Source organism: Pezoporus wallicus, unplaced genomic scaffold (genome assembly GCF_028554395.1).
Source record: "Pezoporus wallicus isolate ANWC-B61680 ecotype Strahan unplaced genomic scaffold, APGP_CSIRO_Pwel_v1 contig_6653, whole genome shotgun sequence".
In the NCBI taxonomy this organism is placed as follows: Eukaryota; Metazoa; Chordata; class Aves; order Psittaciformes; family Psittacidae; genus Pezoporus; species Pezoporus wallicus.
In genome coordinates, this window is record NW_026635766.1 from 17522 (window position 1) to 36373 (window position 18852).

Below are 18852 nucleotides of genomic sequence, written 5' to 3' on the forward strand. Positions count from 1 at the left end.
CTAACAACAATGTGTCTTTTTTCTGACATCTAATTTTTTTTCTGTATCTGTAATTTGTTCTATTGATCATGCAGTTTGATTATAAAAAAAAGTGTTGGGGGGTTTTTTAGTAGTTTATTAAACCATTCTATTTCTAAAATGTGTGTAAAAAATACAGCTATGTTTGCAAACTATTTTTTTATGGCTCCTGTTATATTCAGCATAATTTTCAATCTAACAATCACTGAAATTTTTAATGATGGCAGTGGAGAGAAACCTAGCTAAACAAGATTAGTTCATGAAATTTAATTATGTATAAGCAAATCAAAAAGACTGTAGAGAATTCTGATTTACATATTCATCAATTCACATTTTACAAATCATGTAGTTTACTATACTGTTAAAAAAATAAAATACAAAACCTGTATACAAGTTGTGCATTTGGAAGAATCTGTTGTAATTTGATTGTGTTTTTTACCCTGAAGCAGAGCACAGCTGGAGATGGGTTACTGGTGAAGACTTTAATAATCCCACTTGGGAATGATACTGTCATATCACCAGTTATCTTCACAATATATCTAGAAGAGAATGAAAACATCAGTTTTTTTGTAACCAATTAAATGCCTAATTAATACTAATTTTTAAACAATCATTGTACTTTTACAATCTGATAAAGTGAATTCAAAACATAAAATCAATTTCAAATGAGGGTAAAGTGGTACTATGACAATGTACTATCACTTTCAAATTGGAAGTCAGATGAAAGAAAAAGGTTTAGCTGGTTAAGCATGCATTAGCATGGCTGTATATTTTTCAGTCATTGAAACCATGGAACAACTATGTTTAGGCAAGGCCTAAGTAGTACAGCAAGCAATGTGCCATAGCAAATGAGGTGCCTAAATTTACATGTAGCACCTACCTGACTATAATAAAACCCCTTCTCATTTTCAGTGTTCTCATTGAACACATTTTTGTAAATCAAACTCCTAGATTAACTCTTAGTGGGATGCAGGCCAACAGAGAGAGCGATAGGCCACTGATATCTCTTATATCAGGGGAAAATACCCTGCGAATCCCCCTTCTAGTGTTTTTCCCAAAAAACATTAAAAGTAAAACCAGTGTGTTTTCTTTTTGTAAGTTATTACATTCAAAACAATTCACTATTTAACTAACTTTGTGGGATCTGCTCCTTTAAAGTAGGCGTTAACAGATTCAGTAATGGCTACTGCAACAGGTAAGGTGTCCTGGATTCCAAGTCTGACAGGGCTGGGACCACGTGAAACACCTAGAATACATACAGTATATAGGTTTAATTTTCAAAAAGCTTAGCAATAGATTTCAGAATGGTTGCCTACACCTGTCATTTTTACAAGAGGTTACTGCCATCAAGGTCACAGCGGAGCCTGAAGTATTGAGAAGTGTGTAGAGAAATATAAACATAGTACAGTACAACCACACAATCAAAACATTGATTAGCAGCCTAAAAACCCAGGACTATCAGTATGACATTTTTTAAATGGACAGACACAAGGAAATACATATGAGACAGAAGAACACTGCATTAAAATGGCTAGTGATGAAACTGTAGTCAACAGATCCAAAGGAAATTAGATGTTAACTACAATACTTTTTAAAAAGTCCCTACTGTATGATTATAGTATGGAAAAATGTATGATAAAATAGTCATAGAAATGCAAAGAATTCAGTTACAGTATGTATGAACATAAATGCACATACACTAATATTACCCCACATAAGTGAACTGTTGAACACTTTTAACTATTTCATCCAACAAAGATTACAATCACCAAGCAGAAACTGTTAGAGAAGTATTTTGCAAACTTTCCTAATGCTTATGTAGTAAAGGTTCTGGAAGCGCTTTGGATGTACCTGGAAATACATGGCAGTTTACAAGAAAAATAATTACCAGGCCTGTGTTACAGGCCTTCACAGATGCCTGTGCTCATAGAGCAAAGTTCCAGCGCATAGCATTAAATATCAACTCAGACCTCAGCTAAGGCTTTTTGAAATATGCATGAAATTGACAAAACTGGTTGTTATGGGATTTTACTTTTCAGTAGTGATTTATATGTTTACTGAATATAAAAGACAATACTGGGAAGTCTATCTTTTTATTACTGCAGTAGTGTAGTGGAGAGCATCTTACAAATTTTTTGTACCACTGATGAAACAGCCTGTATCACATGCCTGCTGTGAGTTCTCAGAAGGATGGGATGTCACAGAGCTGTGCCAAGGTGGACTTGCTATATCTCAAGCTGCATTCCAGCTCACAGGTCCAGTTCTAGGACCTTTGGCAGCACCAGCAAATCTCACTTTGATGCCCTGCCACCTGTCTCAGACCCAATGACTGTTAACAGCCCATCAGCTGTGCTGACTGAAGAGCTAATAACACAACCATGCAAACAGTTGCATTGACATACTCAAGGAGGTTGCCAAACTGCAGAATAAAAGACTGCATCACTGGCCATAAAAGGGGCAAATAAAGAAGTCTGATCAAATGTTTTTAGTTCACTTTAGGAACCACGATTCAGGTAATTTTAAGACTGGCTAAATGGCTGTCATAAAAATAATATATATTTTAAAATATTATCTTCATTTTCCTTATCTTCAAAGCTTTGTGTTATTTAGAAATATAGAAATGGTTTTATTTACTTCTCTTACGAAGTTCAACAAGGTCCTTCACCTGGGCCAAGTACAAGTTCCTGCATCTGGGTCAGGGCAATCCCAATCACAAATATGGGCTGGATGGAGAATGGACTGAGAGAAGCCTTGAGGAGGAGGACATGATGGTGTTGGCTGACGAGAAGCTCAATAGGAGCTGGCAGTGTTCGGTTGCATCCCAGAACCACCTGTGTGCTGGGCTGCATCCCCAGCAGTGTGACCAGCAGGTTGAGGGAGGGGATTCTCCCCCTCTATTCTGCTCTTGTGAAACCCCAACTGGATTACTGCATTCAGCTCTGGGGCCCCCAACATAAGAAGGATATGGACCTGTTGGAGTGGGTCCAGAGGAGGCCACGAAGATGCTCCAAGGGCTGGAGCACCTCTGCTATGGAGACAGCCTGGAGAAGAGAAGGCTCAGGGGAGACCTTAGAGCAGCTTCCAGTGCCTAAAGGGTCCAAAAAGAAATCCGAGAGGGGCCTTTGACAAGGGCCTCTAGGGACAGGACAAGGGGGAATGGCTTTAAACTGCCATAAGGGAGACTGAGGTGAGATCTTAGGAAGAAGTTCTTCCCTGTGAGGGTGGTGAGGCACTGGCACAGGTTGCCCAGAGAAGCTGTGGCTGCCCCATCCCTGGCAGTGTTCATGGCAAGGTTGGACAGGGCTTGGAGCAACCTGGTCTAGTGGAAAGTGTCCCTGCCCATGGCAGTAGTTTGGAACTAGATGATCTTTAAGGTCCCTTCCAACCCAAACCATTATGTGATTCTATATATCACAATAAGGATTGTCACAGTAGAAAGATATTATCTTTTCTTCCAAGAAAGTAGTTAATAATAAACTGAAGATAGAAGATCAATTTCCACCTGGTTTTGGAGGTGAATAGATCATGTGTTGTATAAAAGTGCTTATATCAAGTTCTGGTGACTTCAGCAACACATAACTTGCTTAGTTGAGTTTTCAAGCTACTTGTGCCTGCCAGACACTAGAAATAGCTAGAGAAATTTGTTTCAAAAGAAATACAATACTACCAGATGTAGTGCACTATGATGATTAGTTAACATAGAATCACAGAATAGTCTGGGACCTTCAAAGGTCATCTAGTCCAACCCTCCTGCAATGAGCAGGGACATCTTCAACTAGATCATGTTGCCCAGAACCACATCCAGCCTGGCCTTGAATGTCTCCAGGGATGGCGTATCCACCACCTCTCTGGGCAACATGTGCAAGTGTTTTACCACCCTCATTGTAAAGAATGCCCTCCTCACATCCAGCCTGAATCTCTTGTCTTTAGTTGAAAACCATCTCCCCTCATCCTATCTCAACAGGCCCTGCTAAAAAGGGTCTCCCCATCTTTCTTATAGGCCCCTTTTAAGAACCGAAAGGCCACAATAAGGTCTCACTGGAGCCTTCTCCAGGCTGAACAACCCCAACTCTCTCAGCCTTTCCTCATAGGAGAGGTGCTCCATCCCTCTGATTATTTTTGTGGCCCTCCTCCTGATCCTCTCCAACAGGTCCATATCTATCCTGTACTGAGGACTCCAGAACTGGATGCAATACTCCAGGTGGGATCTCATGAGAGCAGAGTAGAGGAGCAGAATCACCTCCCTCGACCTGCTGGCCATGCTCCTTTGGATGCAGCCCAAGATACAATTGGCCTTCTGGGCTGCAAGCGCACACTGCTGGCTCACGTCTAATCTTTCATCCTACCCATACCCCCAAGTCCTTCTCCTCTGGGGTACTCTCAATCCCTTCATCCCCCAGCCTGTATTGATACTGGGGGTTGCCCTGACCCAGGGGCAGGACCCTGCACTTGACCCCATTGAACTGCATGAGGTTTGCATGGGCCCACCTCCTGAGCCTGTCCAAGTCCCTCTGTATGGCTTCCCATCCCTTGGGTGTGTCAACTGCACCACTCATCTTCGTGCCCTCTGCAAACTTGCTGATGGTGTACTCAATCCCACTGTCTGTCATGGGATACCAGGTAAATCTCCTTCTAGTACAGTATGTGGTGGCACCTTGATACGGAGAAAACTCCAGGAACAAACTTGCCAACAAAGTTTTCAAGCTGACAAGCAGGTATTCTTTATTGCGGCGCCGGGAGACATGGGGGACAGCTCCACCTAACTTGTGTCTCCCCATTGCCACACAAGCCGTCCTTTTATAGCCACTGGGCATACATACATATTCATGAGGCTACTTATGGATTACATCATTTTCCAGAGAGTTCCCCGCATGCACACAGAATTGTGGTGGTGGTCTCTGAGGGTCGTTTACTTCTTCCAACAATCTTCATCACTTCTGGCAGACTTTGAAGCATGCGCAGTAGATGCTCATACCAGTTTAATTGGTTCGTTAGCAACAGAGACATAATAATCCTCCTATTCTCCTACTTATCAGTTAGTTTAACTGTAGCCCATCCTGGACACTTGCGGTTCCCAGATACTCCTTATCCCTGTGTCCTGTTCTTCTAGACTGCTTTTCTTAAACTATGTCACAACTATAACGATTTATATTGTGAGAATTCTCAGTATGTTCTCTAGCTGTACTCTATTATTTTTCTCTATGTATCATGCACCTCAGTAATTTTCCATTGCTACTGTTACGAAGCCATCAAACTTAACATTACTTAAAACTGATTCTAAAGGTTTCTATATTCTATTTTGTGATTTTGTGCCCCCTTGTTTCAATCTCACAAAGTTTTTCAAGTGTAGGAAGTGCTCCAATCAAAAGATCATCATCTATTAAATAAAGAAAACAAACAAAAAATTGCAGGAAAACAAAATATTTCAAGCAAAAATAGATGTTATAGATGTTAATATAATTATAAAAAAAAAACTTTCCAAATGAAAACAAGGCTAAAACATAAAAGAAATTCAATTATCCAGAGGGATCAGCCAGAGGGACCTTGACATGCTTGAGAGGTGGGAGGATGCCAACCTCATGAAGGCACATGAAAATCAACAAGGTGCTTGGTAACAGCCAGCATGGCTTCACTAAGGGGAAATCCTGCCTGACCAATTTGGTGGCCATCTATGACGGGGCTACAGAACTGATGGACAGGGGTAGAGCAGTTGATGTCATCTACCTGGACTTGTGCAAAGCATTCAACACTTTCCCACACGACGTCCTTGTCTCTAAATTGGAGAGTCATCAATTTGACAGGTGGACCACTTGGTGGATAAAGAACTGGCTGGATGGCTGCACACAAAGAGTTGTCGTCAATGGCTCAATGTCCAGCTGGAGACCAGTAACGAGTGGTGTCCGTCAGGGATTGGTGTTGGGACCGGTCTTGTTCAACATCTTTGTCGCTGACATGGACAGTGGGATGGAGTGCGCCCTCAGCAAGGCTGCCAATGACACCAAGCTGTGTGGTTCGGTTGATACCCTGGAGGGAAAGGATGCAATCCAGAGGGACCACAACACGCTTGTGAGGAGGGCTGATGCCAACCTCATGAAGTTTAACCATGACAAGTGTTAGGTCCTACACCTGGGTCGGAGAAATCCCAGGCACAGCTACAGGTTGGGCAAAGATGAGATTCAGAGCAGCCCTGTGGAGAAGGACTTGGGGGTGTTGGTTGATGAGAAAATGAACATGTGCTGGCAGTGTGCACTCGCAGCCCAGAAAGCCAACCGTATCCTGGGCTGCCTCAAAAGGAGTATAACCAGCAGGTTGAAGGAGGTTATTCTGCCCCTCTACTCTGCTCTCGTGAGACCTCACCTGGAGTATTGTGTGCAGTTCTGGTTTCCTCAACATAAAAAGGACATGGAACTTTTGGAAGAAGTCCAGAGGAGGGCCATGAGGATAAGGGGACTGGAGCACCTCCCATATGAAGACAGGCTGAAAAAGTTGGGGCTGCTCAGCCTGGAGAAGGGAAGGCTGCATGGAGACCTTGCCGCAGAAAATACATGGACTCAGTCAGAGATCAATATGATCAGACAAAAGCCCTTTATTACAAAGCCTTAACCCCTTAAATGCTATTTCTTACATGCACTTACAGTGATTTGGCATATTAATGTTGGATACATGTCCTGAAGACCCTTTGCAACTAGCATATAATTGGTTAAGCACAGGTGTGGGAACTTGACCTCGAAAGCTTGCCAACAGTCCACAGTTCTCATTACATCAGTGAATTCTAGCTGCTTCTTATCTTGCTTGCTTAAGCTTCCTTGGGCCTCTCATGGCCTTGCTGTATCTTTCAGGATTATTCAGAGTTTATGTACCAGTTATCCATTCTCCCGTGAGAACACTGTCTCCACATCTCCCCCTTTTTTTTTATATATGTTTTGGGTGACTCTACTTGAGCAGGGGATTTGGTTTAGATCATATCTCCAACATATGCCAACTACAGGCTGCTGGGCCTGCCCCTTTTTTCTCCTGTATGGTTCTCTGACAACAGGGGAGGCCATCCCTCACATCAAGGTCTGGCATGGCATGTGCCCCCACCACTCCACGCCTGCTGGGTTGCAGCCAACAGTGGAGCTAAAGGTTCTTCTTGGTGGCAAACACAGAGGCCAACCCAGTCTTGCCCTTGACTGTGGTAGCAGGCCTTTTGTCAGCCTCAGTCCTTGCACCTTGTTGTCAATGCAGATTTTCACCTGCTTCATCCAGTAACAAGTCACTACTACAGCAAGGCACACACAAATTTACATTAGCAGAGTAACTATTACAGGGTGCAGCAGCAGTTGAAGATGCTGATGGCAGCGAGGGACTAGCCAAAGAAATTTCTTACCAGTGGAATTCTCCCCCCCTCTTAATTTGTTCCATTACCTGCTTTATAACACTACCATAGTATTAAAATCTTTCTATCTTTTGCCTTAGCATTTTCTAGCAGTTACTGCAAATTTCCATACTCTAACATCTCTTTTACAAGTGACAAATCTATACAATACAAGGCATAGTTTCTTATTGGCAACTGGCTAGTAAATACAGGTGGTTTTATACACAAAATCACAGCCTCTAATAATAGCTGCTTTACAAGCACACATATTCAGGATGTTACTTTTCAGTTGCCCCCTGTCCTGGGTTCAGCAGTAGCAGTCATGTTTGGTATTTTTTTTCCTTTGTGCTAGCTGGTGCAGTGCTGTGCTTTGACTTCCAACCTGAGAACAGTGTTGGTGAAGTCAATGTTTTCAGTTGTTGATAAGTGATGTTTACCCTGACCAAGGACTTTGTGAGGCTCATGCTCTGCCAGGGAGGAGGGGAAGCCGGGAGGAAGCAGAGATGGGGCGCCTGACTCGGGCTAGCCAGGGAGGTATTCCATACCACAGCACGTCATGGCCGGGGTAGGGGTTGACTGGGAGTTACCCGGAAGGACACGGGGCTTCCGGGTGGAACTCGTCTTCTTGGCCGGTGGTATCGTATTCTCTTCCCTTGTTATTTTCCCTTATCATTGTTGTAGTTGATAGTTGCGGTGGTGATTTGTGTACATTGGTTGCTGGACTGTTCTTGTCTCAACCCGTGGGAGTTGCACTCTTTCGATCCTCCTCCCCGTTCCTCCGGGAGTGGGGGAGAACCCCGGGGGGGGGGACACACACGGACCTCGATTGTTGTCAGCTCGGCACCACTCACTGGGAGTGAGTGAACAAGTTACCTGACTGGGTTTAAACCACGACACCCCCAAGTGATGTTTTGCAGTCATTTGTTTTTCTCTTCCTCTATCACATTCTGCTTGGGGTATTCATGATCAGCTCCTGTAGCTGAGGCATCAGGTTTTTCCATTCATCTGTCCAGCTCATGGCAAGGCTAGACAAACTTTGCAGGCAGTCGCCATGGACCTGTAGGCAGGAAGACACAAATATACCTCCTCCCCCAGGTTATCAGCTCTTGAGAAGCAGACAGGTTAAACTGCACATTGTTAACTGTTGTGGAGTTTGCTGCATCATTGCTCTTTTCTCCTTTTTTTTTTTTTTTTTTAAATCCCTGCAAAAGCCGGCCTGCTCGGCAGCAGCTACAGCCGCCCGTTAAAAACTTTTACATGAACCCAACAATACATAAAACACCGATTGCCCTCAACACACACACACACGTGTGTGGGATCCCACAAGCACACTCCACACAACTACAATATTTGAAGCACAAAATCCAGACAATCATTACTTCCACTACAGTCCCACGTACAGAATGTGGCAGAAGGACCCTGTGGAGACTAACAGGAAACCAGCTCCGAGAAGCATCATTGCAGTGTGAGGTGGCAGGATCATTCTTAGCAGGCGTCCCCGCAGAGGCTCTGCCTCCCCCACATCGTATGAAGCTTGGGCTTTTATACTGACCAAAATGCACACTCATTCCGACACAGGTGGCCAGCCTGTGCTGAAAGAAGTGGCCAGCAATATCTGCAAAGGTCTCCAAACGTTGATAGAAACCTGGACATACTTATTTTTACCAACTTCTAGTTCATAAGTATCACAGAGAGACTGTATTAAATGAGTCACAGTATGCCTAACACCCCTGATAAGAACATATGAAAGACCTTCCCACCACAGAAAACGCACACAATACGCCTGTATTCCGTGTTTGTCTCTCTGTAGGTTCGGGGGTTTGGGTAGGGGGTTGTGGATGGTGGGTTTTCTTTTTTTCTTTTTTGTTTGGTTTTTTTTGTGTGTTTTTTTTTTTTGTTTGGTTTGTTTTTTTTTTTTTTTTTTTTTTTTTTTTTTTTTGTTTTTTTTTTTGTTTTTTTTTTTTGTTTGTTTTTTTTGTTGTTGTTTTTGTTTTTTACTTTAATGTAAAAAAGATTGCTCCCTTCACTTTAAGAAGGACTGAAAACATCCATAAAACGGAAGTCCTAAGCTGAAATTTCAGTTAATTCAATCACTGACAAGGGGGTTGTCCTGGGGTGGTGCTGGCTCTTTCCAGGGTTTCACCCATCGAGCCGGCACCCACCACAGACTGGAATCTGTAATTATACACATATAACCTTGAACAGTTAGTTTTACAGGGCCTTTCCAAATGCTGGTTTCCAAATCCTTGTACTGGGCCAAAATACCCGGAGTTTTAGGCATATAACCTGAACCTAATGCCTGACCATGTATTATAGCAGGGGGGTCATTAAAGTCTCCTGTCAATTGCACAAAATTCATAACGTATACAGCTTTCTGTATCCTTGCTACCGGCGTACGTCCTTCTTCCCCCGTTTTTTTGTTTTTCCAACAGTTGTTTCAAAGTTTGATGTGTTCGTTCAATAATAGTTTGTCCTTTAGTACCCCCACGATCACCCTGACCTTGTTGTAGAAGGGGTTTAACAGCAGCGGCGAAGGCAGTAGCCATGTATCCAGCCTTTTCCTCTGCTGGGCCCACTTTAGAACATGCATCCATCATTTCTTGAAGACCAGCAGATTTTGGCAAAACCTGCAAAACACGCTTACAAGCTGGGTTAGCATTTTCCATAGCCAGAGACATAAGCATGGATTCTTTAGCGTTAGATGCCAGATCAATATTCTTTTTGATAGCCTCTGCCAATCTGTCAACAAATTGCATATAGGGCTCAGTAGGTCCCTGCTTTACTGATGTATATGAAGGATTAGGTTTTCCTGCTTCCGTCACAGCTTTCAGAGCAGCTAAAGCCAATTGCTGTGCTTGCTGTAAAACTTCAATTTTCATACGAGCTTGTACTCCATCAGGGTGAAATTGTCCCTTTCCCAATAACATTTCAGATGAAACACCATGCAAAGGGTGATGAGGATTACACTCTAAATTCTCATCTGCAGCCCTTGCAGCAAGCTCCTCAAACCCACTTTTAAAATGTAGGAGCTGTGAAGGAGTTAATAAAATTGCAGCCACTCTGAGACAATCATTTGGAGTAACATTACTAGAAAAGAAAGCAGATAACATTTGCTGTGTATATGAGGAAGACAACCCATACTGAGTAATTGCTCCCTTAATTTCTTTCATAGCTTTCCAGTCCATAGGAGTCCATACAGACTGTCCCTGAGAATTTATAATGACAGGGAATGCATCGGGAACATCTATCGGTAAAATAGTACTGCCTATGATTGCATCCTGAATGCAGCCTCGCCATCTCATGGCACTCGGATTGGCTTTATTAGATGTAGGAGTCCGTGGTAACGGCACATCACATGGACTGATCTTACCTGTTTTTTCTGGGGCTTGCTGCCTCTCCTCCCCCAATTTGTCCAGACGGTCCCGCAAGTCCTGCAATTGCTTATCTAAGGATTTTGTCCATTGCCCCCAGTTCCACTCATTTTGCAGCTCCAGTGGGAGCGATGAAAGCGGTGGTGTATGTGGCGGAGGTGGGTATTTATTCGGAGTTACACTCTCCTCCTTAGGAGACTCCCACCCCGGCAAAAATTCTTGGAGATTAAGTTTAGGGGCAGTAGCAGCATGAAAAGGGTTAACATCAGTTTGTTTCGGTTGCTCAGTAGCCGCTACTGGCTCCTGAGTATCAGCTGGAGCTACCGCCGATAAAGGCGTTGTCGACACAGGATAGGGGAAAGGTGCAGGGTCCTCAAACTTTCGTACTGTACTGCGCGCCGGTTTTTGACCAGAATGTTTTATGCCCGAAACAGACGACACTACCATGGCTGTAGCACCGGGTGCTGAATCTAATGTAGGTGCCGAGCCCTGCTGTTGTGAAGGCGAGTCAGAGAGAGCTGTAAAAACGGATTTTGACGCCTGTTTCTCAGCCTTCATTAAGGCTAGAGTCCCTTTTTGTAGTAACCAGGGGGCAGCCTCCTTAAACCCACAAGTAACTTGATCCCACAGGCATGCCCCAATTTTTTTCCAAGTCCCGAGATCAAAAGCTTCATTAACCCCCTTGATCAGCTCTTTTTCTTTATCCAGAGCAACAATCCAAGTCCCATGGATGATCAAGTTCAATGCAGTGAATGCATACTGCAAGTAATGTATTAGATAATACAACTCTGATACCAAGCTAGTTTGGGTCAGGTGTTCTGTCTTTGCTCCCTACCAGCTTCCCATGCCACTCTTCCCTGGCAGAACATGAGACACTGAAATGTCCTTGATCAGGGTAAGTACTACTTAGCAACAACTAAAACACAGATGTGTTATCAGCATTGTTCTCAGACTAAAGCCAAAACACAGCACTGCACCGGCTACTAGGACGAAAATTAACTCTACCCCAACTGAAACCAGGACAGGTGCTGAGCCTGGGTAAAGAATCCTTGGCATCAGTAACATTCATACATAACTGAGTTTTAACTCAAGAGTCTGATTTAAATTGGGACTAAAGCTGTAACAGTGTTTAGGAATGAAATACTTCAATTCTGCTACAGAAACAAGTTAAAATGTCTTAACACACCCCCCCCCCCCCCAAGTCTCCTTGTTCCTTGTTATTTGTCATAATCAAATATCATAACTGAAGGACTTTAAAAAGATAAGAAAACCTTCTGAAATTAGTGGCAGCAATTGGTTAGTTGTTTTGCTTTTACTAAATACCTATGTTTAGATTATATACTTCACTAACTTAAAAAAATGCATTAGTTGTTTAGTTATATTAATTTTAATTTATCAGTATTCCAAAATATTTGCTCATATACAATAACAACTTCTAAACAAATACATGATAACGTTGTGCTTGATGAATGGATATATAAGCACAGCAAATAATAATTAATGGAATATTTTAGTTTCGAAAAATATTTCACTAAAGAACTTGCAATAATTTGATCTATGGTCTAACCTAGTCAAATCCACTGTCCTGTCTCTCAATGTATTTTAGAACTAGGTATTGCAAAGCATGCTTGAAGTACCTAGACTGGACTTACATATGGAACAACTAACTCCAAGGAATGTTTTTCCTAAGAGGTGGAACGCAGTGGCAGAATTATACCATTTCTAAAATGAGTTAAAATGGTTAACTTACCAACTGCAGGTGTGTTTGCTGACTGAGTGAAGCAGAAGAGGATATTGAAGAAATGCTCTCTGCATGTGCCAAGGGAGCTGCAGGTGGTGGACTTGAGTTAGAGGTCAATGGAGGGCTTAATGGCCTAGGCTAAACACGAGATCACAAGATTATGAGAGACAGAAAGTGGTTTTAAAAAGATGAAAATAGACTGTAAATAGAAGAGTTCTTCATTTCAATCCCTGATCAATTTTATAGTGTTCCTCAACATATTTCTTTTAATGCTTTATCTATCCTAGTTTTTAGTGTGAAACAGAGAACCCACAGGAATTCCCCATGGGAATCACTTCTATGATGTCATAGCTTTTTTTCTTTTTTCCAAGGGTAGCTAAGTCTAATATATTTGATTATGTAACAGCCTATCAATAACTGTGCTATAGCACAGTAGCAGAACCTAAGTTTATAGACCTGTGTATGTGCATAGCAGATGTGGATTTTCAGAGCTATTAACAAACTTTAACTGAGTCCAGCAGAGGGGAACTAAAACAGTTGAGGACTGGAGGACAAGAGAGAGAGGGAGAGGCTGAGAGACATGGGTTTGTTCAGTCTAGAGAAACCTAGAGGAGGGATCTACTGGCTGTATTTCACTAGCTACAAACAAGATGGAGTCAGGCTCTATTCAGAGGTGCAAGGGGAAATTTTAGATTAATATAGGGAAACCTTCTTGGACAGGTTGCCTGAAGACATTGTGAGATCTCCCTCCCTGGAGATTTTCAAAACTCAGCATTTCCCTGAGCAACCTGATGCAATTTTGAAGTTATCCCTTCCTTGAGCAGGAGGTTGGCTTAGAACAGACCTTCAGAAGTCCCTTCCACTCTAAAACTTTGGGTAGTTAGAAGAGAATCACAGAATAGTTAGGGTTGGAAAGGACCATAAGATCACCTAGTTGCAACCCCCCTGCCATGGGCAGGGACACCTCACACTAGACCCTGTCGCCCAAGGCCCTGTCCAACCTGTCCTTGAACACCCGGCTTCCCAAAGTGAGTCCCATGGTCTCAATAACCAAACTCCTGACTATGGCACCGCCCCTCTAACCATCTGTTAACCTGCCAGATCCACCTGGCCTTTTCAAGGCCATAGAATCATAGAATCATAGAATAGTTAGGGTTAGAAAGGACCTTAAGATCATCTAGTTCCAACCACCTGCCATGGTCAGGGACACCTCACACTAAACGATGCCACCCAAGACTCTGTCCAACCTGGCCTTGAACACTGCCAGGGATGGAGCATTCACAACCACCCTGGGCAACCGATTCCAGTGCCTCACCACCCTAACAGAAAAAAAAATCTTCCTTATATCCAATCTAAACTTCCCCTGTTTAAGTTTGAACCCATTACCCCTTGTCCTATCACTACAATCCCTAATGAAGAGTCCCTCCCCAGCATCCCTATAGGCCCCCTTCAGATACTGGAAGGCTGCTATGAGGTCTCCATGCAGCCTTCCCTTCTTCAGGCTGAACAGCCCCAACTTTCTCAGCCTATCTTCATACGGGAGGTGCTCCAGTCCCCTGATCATTCTCGTGGCCCTCCTCTGGACTTGTTCCAACAGTTCCATGTCCTTTTTATGTTGAGGACACCAGAACTGCACACAATACTCCAGGTGAGGTCTCACAAGAGCAGAGCAGAGAGGCAGGATCACCTCCTTCAACCTGCTGGTCATACTCCTTTTGAGGCAGCCCAGGATATGGTTGGCTCTGGGCTGTGAGTGCACACTGCTGGCTCATGTTCATTTTCTCATCGACCAACAACCCAAGTCCTTCTCCACAGGGCTGCTCTGAATCTCATCTTTACCGAACCTGTAGCTGTGCCTGGGATTGCTCCGACCCAGGTGTAGGACCTTGCACTTGGCATGTTTAAACTTCATGAGGTTGGCATCAGCCCTCCTCACAAGCGTGTCGTGGTCCCTCTGGATTGCATCCTTTCCCTCCAGGGTATCAACCGAACCACACAGCGTGGTGTCATTGGCAGCCTTGCTGAGGGCGCACGCAATCCTACTGTCCCTGTCAGAGATGAAGATGTTAAGCAAGACCGGTCCCAACACCAATCCCTGACGGACACCACTCGTTACTGGTCTCCAGCTGGACATTGAGCCATTGACGACAACTCTGCGTGCAGACATCCAGCCAGTTCTTTATCCACCAAGTGGTCCATCCATCAAACTGCTGTCTCTCCAATTTAGAGACAAGGGTCCTCTCCTTTGACCCGGAGGATTGATGAAAAAACTCTCTGAGCCCCAGAGCCCCTAACCCCCTTTCCCAGGGTTTTGTAGTCCTTCCTAATGTTTACCAATCTGCTTCTGGCTATATCACTGGCACCCGCATAGACCACTAGAAGTTGGTAATAGTCAGTAGGACTTACTTGACTAGGCAGCCTCTCAGCCACATCTCTGATCCAAGCCACCAGTAGGCAACACACCTCCCTTGAAGTTAGGTCAGGGTGACAGACGGGTGTCTCTATGCCTTTCAAAGTAGAGTCTCCTACTACTATTACTCGCCGCTTTTTCTTGGATGCATGAGTAGTTATCCTCTTTATTGGTGCAGCAGCTGGCAGTTCTTCTGCTAGGCTGGGTGTTGTGTTGTTAGCCCCCTGCAGATCTGCGAAGAGGTTCTGGGTGGAGACTTCTGGAGGAAGGAGACATTGGATGAAGTCCCTTGCTTTTATTTTTCCTCTTCCTTTCTGTTGTGTGGTGGGTTTTTTTGTTTGTTTGTTTGCTTGCTTGTTTGTAGTTTTTTTGTTTTTTTTGTGGTTTGGTTTTGTTGGTGGGTTTTTTTTGAGACAAAACTTTACAGGAAAGCAACAGTTAAACAGTATTTCAGTTTTGTGAGAAAATTGGGGCTGTTCATCCTGGAGAAGTCTGTGTGGAGACCTCATAGCAGCCTTCCAGTGTCTGAAGGGGGCCTACAAGGATGACAGTGAGGGACTCTTCACCAGGGACTATAGTGATAGGACAAGGGGCAATGGATTTAAACTTAAACAGGGGAAGTGTAGGTTAGATATAAGGAAGAGGTTCTTTACTGTGAGGGTGGTGAGGCACTGGAAGAGGTTGCCCAAAGGAGTGATAAATGCTCCATCCCTGGCAGTGTTCAAGGACAGGTTGGATGGGGCTTTGAGCAACTTGGTCTAATGGAAGGTTTCCCTGCCCATGGCAGGGGAGTTGGAGCTAGATGATCTTCAGGTCCTTTCCAACCCTAGCCATTCTATGATTTTATAATAATATGGTGAAATTATCTTGCTACTTTGAAAGACAGTAAGAGTATCTTATCACAGTAAAATTTTTCCAAGTCACTAAGTCAGACAAAAGAATCATAATATTCATAGAAGAGATAAAGCATGGCTTGGTCTGATATGCTGTTGGGATGTTTGCATTCTTTGCCACATTCCTTATCAGCAGGTGGACCTGCACTGCAAGCAGCAAGCAGAGATGCAGGTAGCACGCAACCTCTCATTAATCCAGTGGACGGCTGCTGCAATCTGCTACTTCCCTTCACCAACCAGCAGAAAGGGCAGGGTGAAGTAACAGCAGGGCTACTAGTGTCAACACGTAACTGATAAAGATCTACTTAATACCAATAATTCCCTAAAGCTTTGGTGATATCCCTAAATCAATGGAGTTTTGTTAATAACTTTGCTAGCATTTCACATTTTGAAAACTTGAATTCTACATGTGTTATTCTTTAATTTTCAAGTTATTGATTTGTTCAATTAAAAACATTCAGATGATGCAAAATTTATGTTTTGGACCTTTTTAGTTCAGTTATTAATTATTTTGTTTATCATTAACAACTTCCATGCCAGAGTATGTGATTCCTTGAACACTGGCTGGAAAGTAACTCCACTGTAACAGTGTAAATGATATATCTGAAATCAAGTTACAATGAAGAATTAAAAAAGCCATACAACAAACCCAACAATCAATATGTCATCATCATCATGGCTTGACTTCACAAACGAAGATTTGGGAAGGGCTTTACCCACGCTTACTACAAGCGCACTGATGACTAAAAAGGGCAATGTGTGATAGGCAAATCCAGTTGAAAAAAGCACAGTAAAAGGTCTCCTTGGGTGGTATAGGCAGGGCGTGATTCTTTCTACGTTGTCTTTTCTCCTCGAGACTAATTGTGCGTGAGTTCTCAAAGGAGACAACGGTGTTATGGAGCGACCAATGTCCTGAACCATCTGCATGCAGGGTTGGGTCTGCGACTTCCAGTGCACCTTATCAATCACCTGCCCTTTCATCCCTCACCTGTTGCTACAGGGCTTTGCAAGTGTGGGTAAACCCTTCAGGCCTGCACAGTGGATTTTTTAGGTGAGGCACAGCCCCACCCTTTACACCTGAGGTTTATGTGCCAGGGCCTAGCAAGCTTGGATGGTGACAGCAAAGTCTTCAGGTCATAGGTTTGATTAGAGTACCCTTCTCTTAGATGGATGCCCTTACAGAGCTAAACGAGCTCCATCTGCCCAGGTTTGAAGTTAGAGTTGTCCTTCTCCTAGGATGGTTGCCCAAAGGCTAGTGAGCCCATCCTGCCCATGGACACACTTTGTCTGACCCTTCAGTTGAGACCTGTCTGGCATGGGAGAGAGACCCTACCAGAGGCATATGCCACCACTAGCATAGCTCCCAACCTCACAAGGGCATGCAAGCTCTTTCCCCACGACAAGGGGGTGTTGGTGAAAGGGAATCAATACATACTATTTCATTAATTCCACTAAGTTTCTCTGTAGACAACTTTGGTCTTGAAGCAGGTCTTGGAGGGGGTACAATGGTGCCTACAGAAAGAGTTGTGTGCCTTCCTGAAAGAAAGCAAATTTAAGGAAATCAATATTAGAAAGGTCACACTGGACAAAAATATGTACTTAAATAGAATAACTGGAAGTTATGCTTCTATTACAAGTTCCTATTTTACAAGCTCCATTTTGTAAGATTTCCCACTAAAAATAGAATCATAGAATCATAGAATAGTTAGGGTTGGAAAGGACCTTATGATCATCTAGTTCCAGGATAGTCTTTCATGTCTCACCACAAATGGAAAATTCAGTGGAAATTCATATTTGGTCATGGCTCACAATGGCACAACTCTTTATATCAAATTATGACCTCTGAAATCCCACTGAATTCAATAAGTATACACCAGTATAACAGAGAAATTACTTTGTTGATTGCAAGAACACAGCAACTCCATATTATCTCTTAGACAAGCTATCAGAATTATAAAGCAGTTAAAAAAAATACTGCACTCATGTCCTTCTAAACCTAACAGACATAACTAACAGATAGTGGCAGCAGTACAAAGATGTTACTTTTACACAGTCACTTTTCTAAATAGAACCGTACTTTAAAACAAATATTAGATGCCATCCAATGAGTATGCCAGATCTAAAATTAACTTCAAAATATACTGAAACCCAAATATATGATTATGTCATTGCAGCACATCCTATCATCTCTCTCAAATTATCCCAACGTTTCTTTTTTAATTAAATCAGTTAATGTTATTTAAATATGTAACTTTTAAGTATGGAATTTTCTCAGGCATTCAGCAAAACTCTGCTATCACTGAAGTATGGGTGTTTCATCACTAACTTAAAAAGTAAGAAATTAGACTAATAGTGGCCACAGCCATCTTAAGAGTTGCAAACTCAAATGTCCCCAAGTGAATTAACTTTAGAAATATGGTCCCAGGAAGACAGTGCATGCTACATTGAGAAGTCTGCTACAGTATCACAGGTATTCAGTGAGACATCGCCCACTTGCCCAAATGCACTTTTCCTTTGACCTCTTTAGTATGTAGCATTACCATGATATCATCCAGACTTCAAGATACTGGGTAGTAAAAAGGAACAGTTTTAAATCCACTTTATTTAACTTTATTTCATCTGAAAACATCTATACACATTCCTATTCCTAGGAAAGCAAATTCTGCAGTTAAGGAAAAGCAATGCCTTTAATTAATTTAAATTTTTCTTAGTGTTGAAAGATGAATATTTATTTCATTGTCCTAACTTTGAAAAATGTTGGTGCTAACAAGCAGTTCAGTACATTCTAAGCAAGAAGATGAGTTAATTTTAACATCAGGTGAGCAATAATAAAAAAAAAAATAAATCCAAAACAAGGCAATAAGGCCAACAACACAATATTTGGGTCACTTAGGCAAGACTCAGGTCACAGAATCATAGAATAATTAGGGTTAGAAAGGACCTTAAGATCATCTAGTTCCAACCACCTGCCATGGTCAGGGACACCTCACACTAAATGATGCCACCCAAGACTCTGTCCAACCTGGCCTTGAACACTGCCAGGGATGGAGCATTCACAACCA

The 18852-nt window shown here is 42.8% G+C and overlaps 1 pseudogene; it reads right to left on the minus strand.

Moving 5' to 3' along the window:
• LOC130593203 (F-BAR domain only protein 2-like) overlaps nt 1-18852 on the minus strand; it is a 33853-nt pseudogene that overhangs the window by 9953 nt on the left and 5048 nt on the right.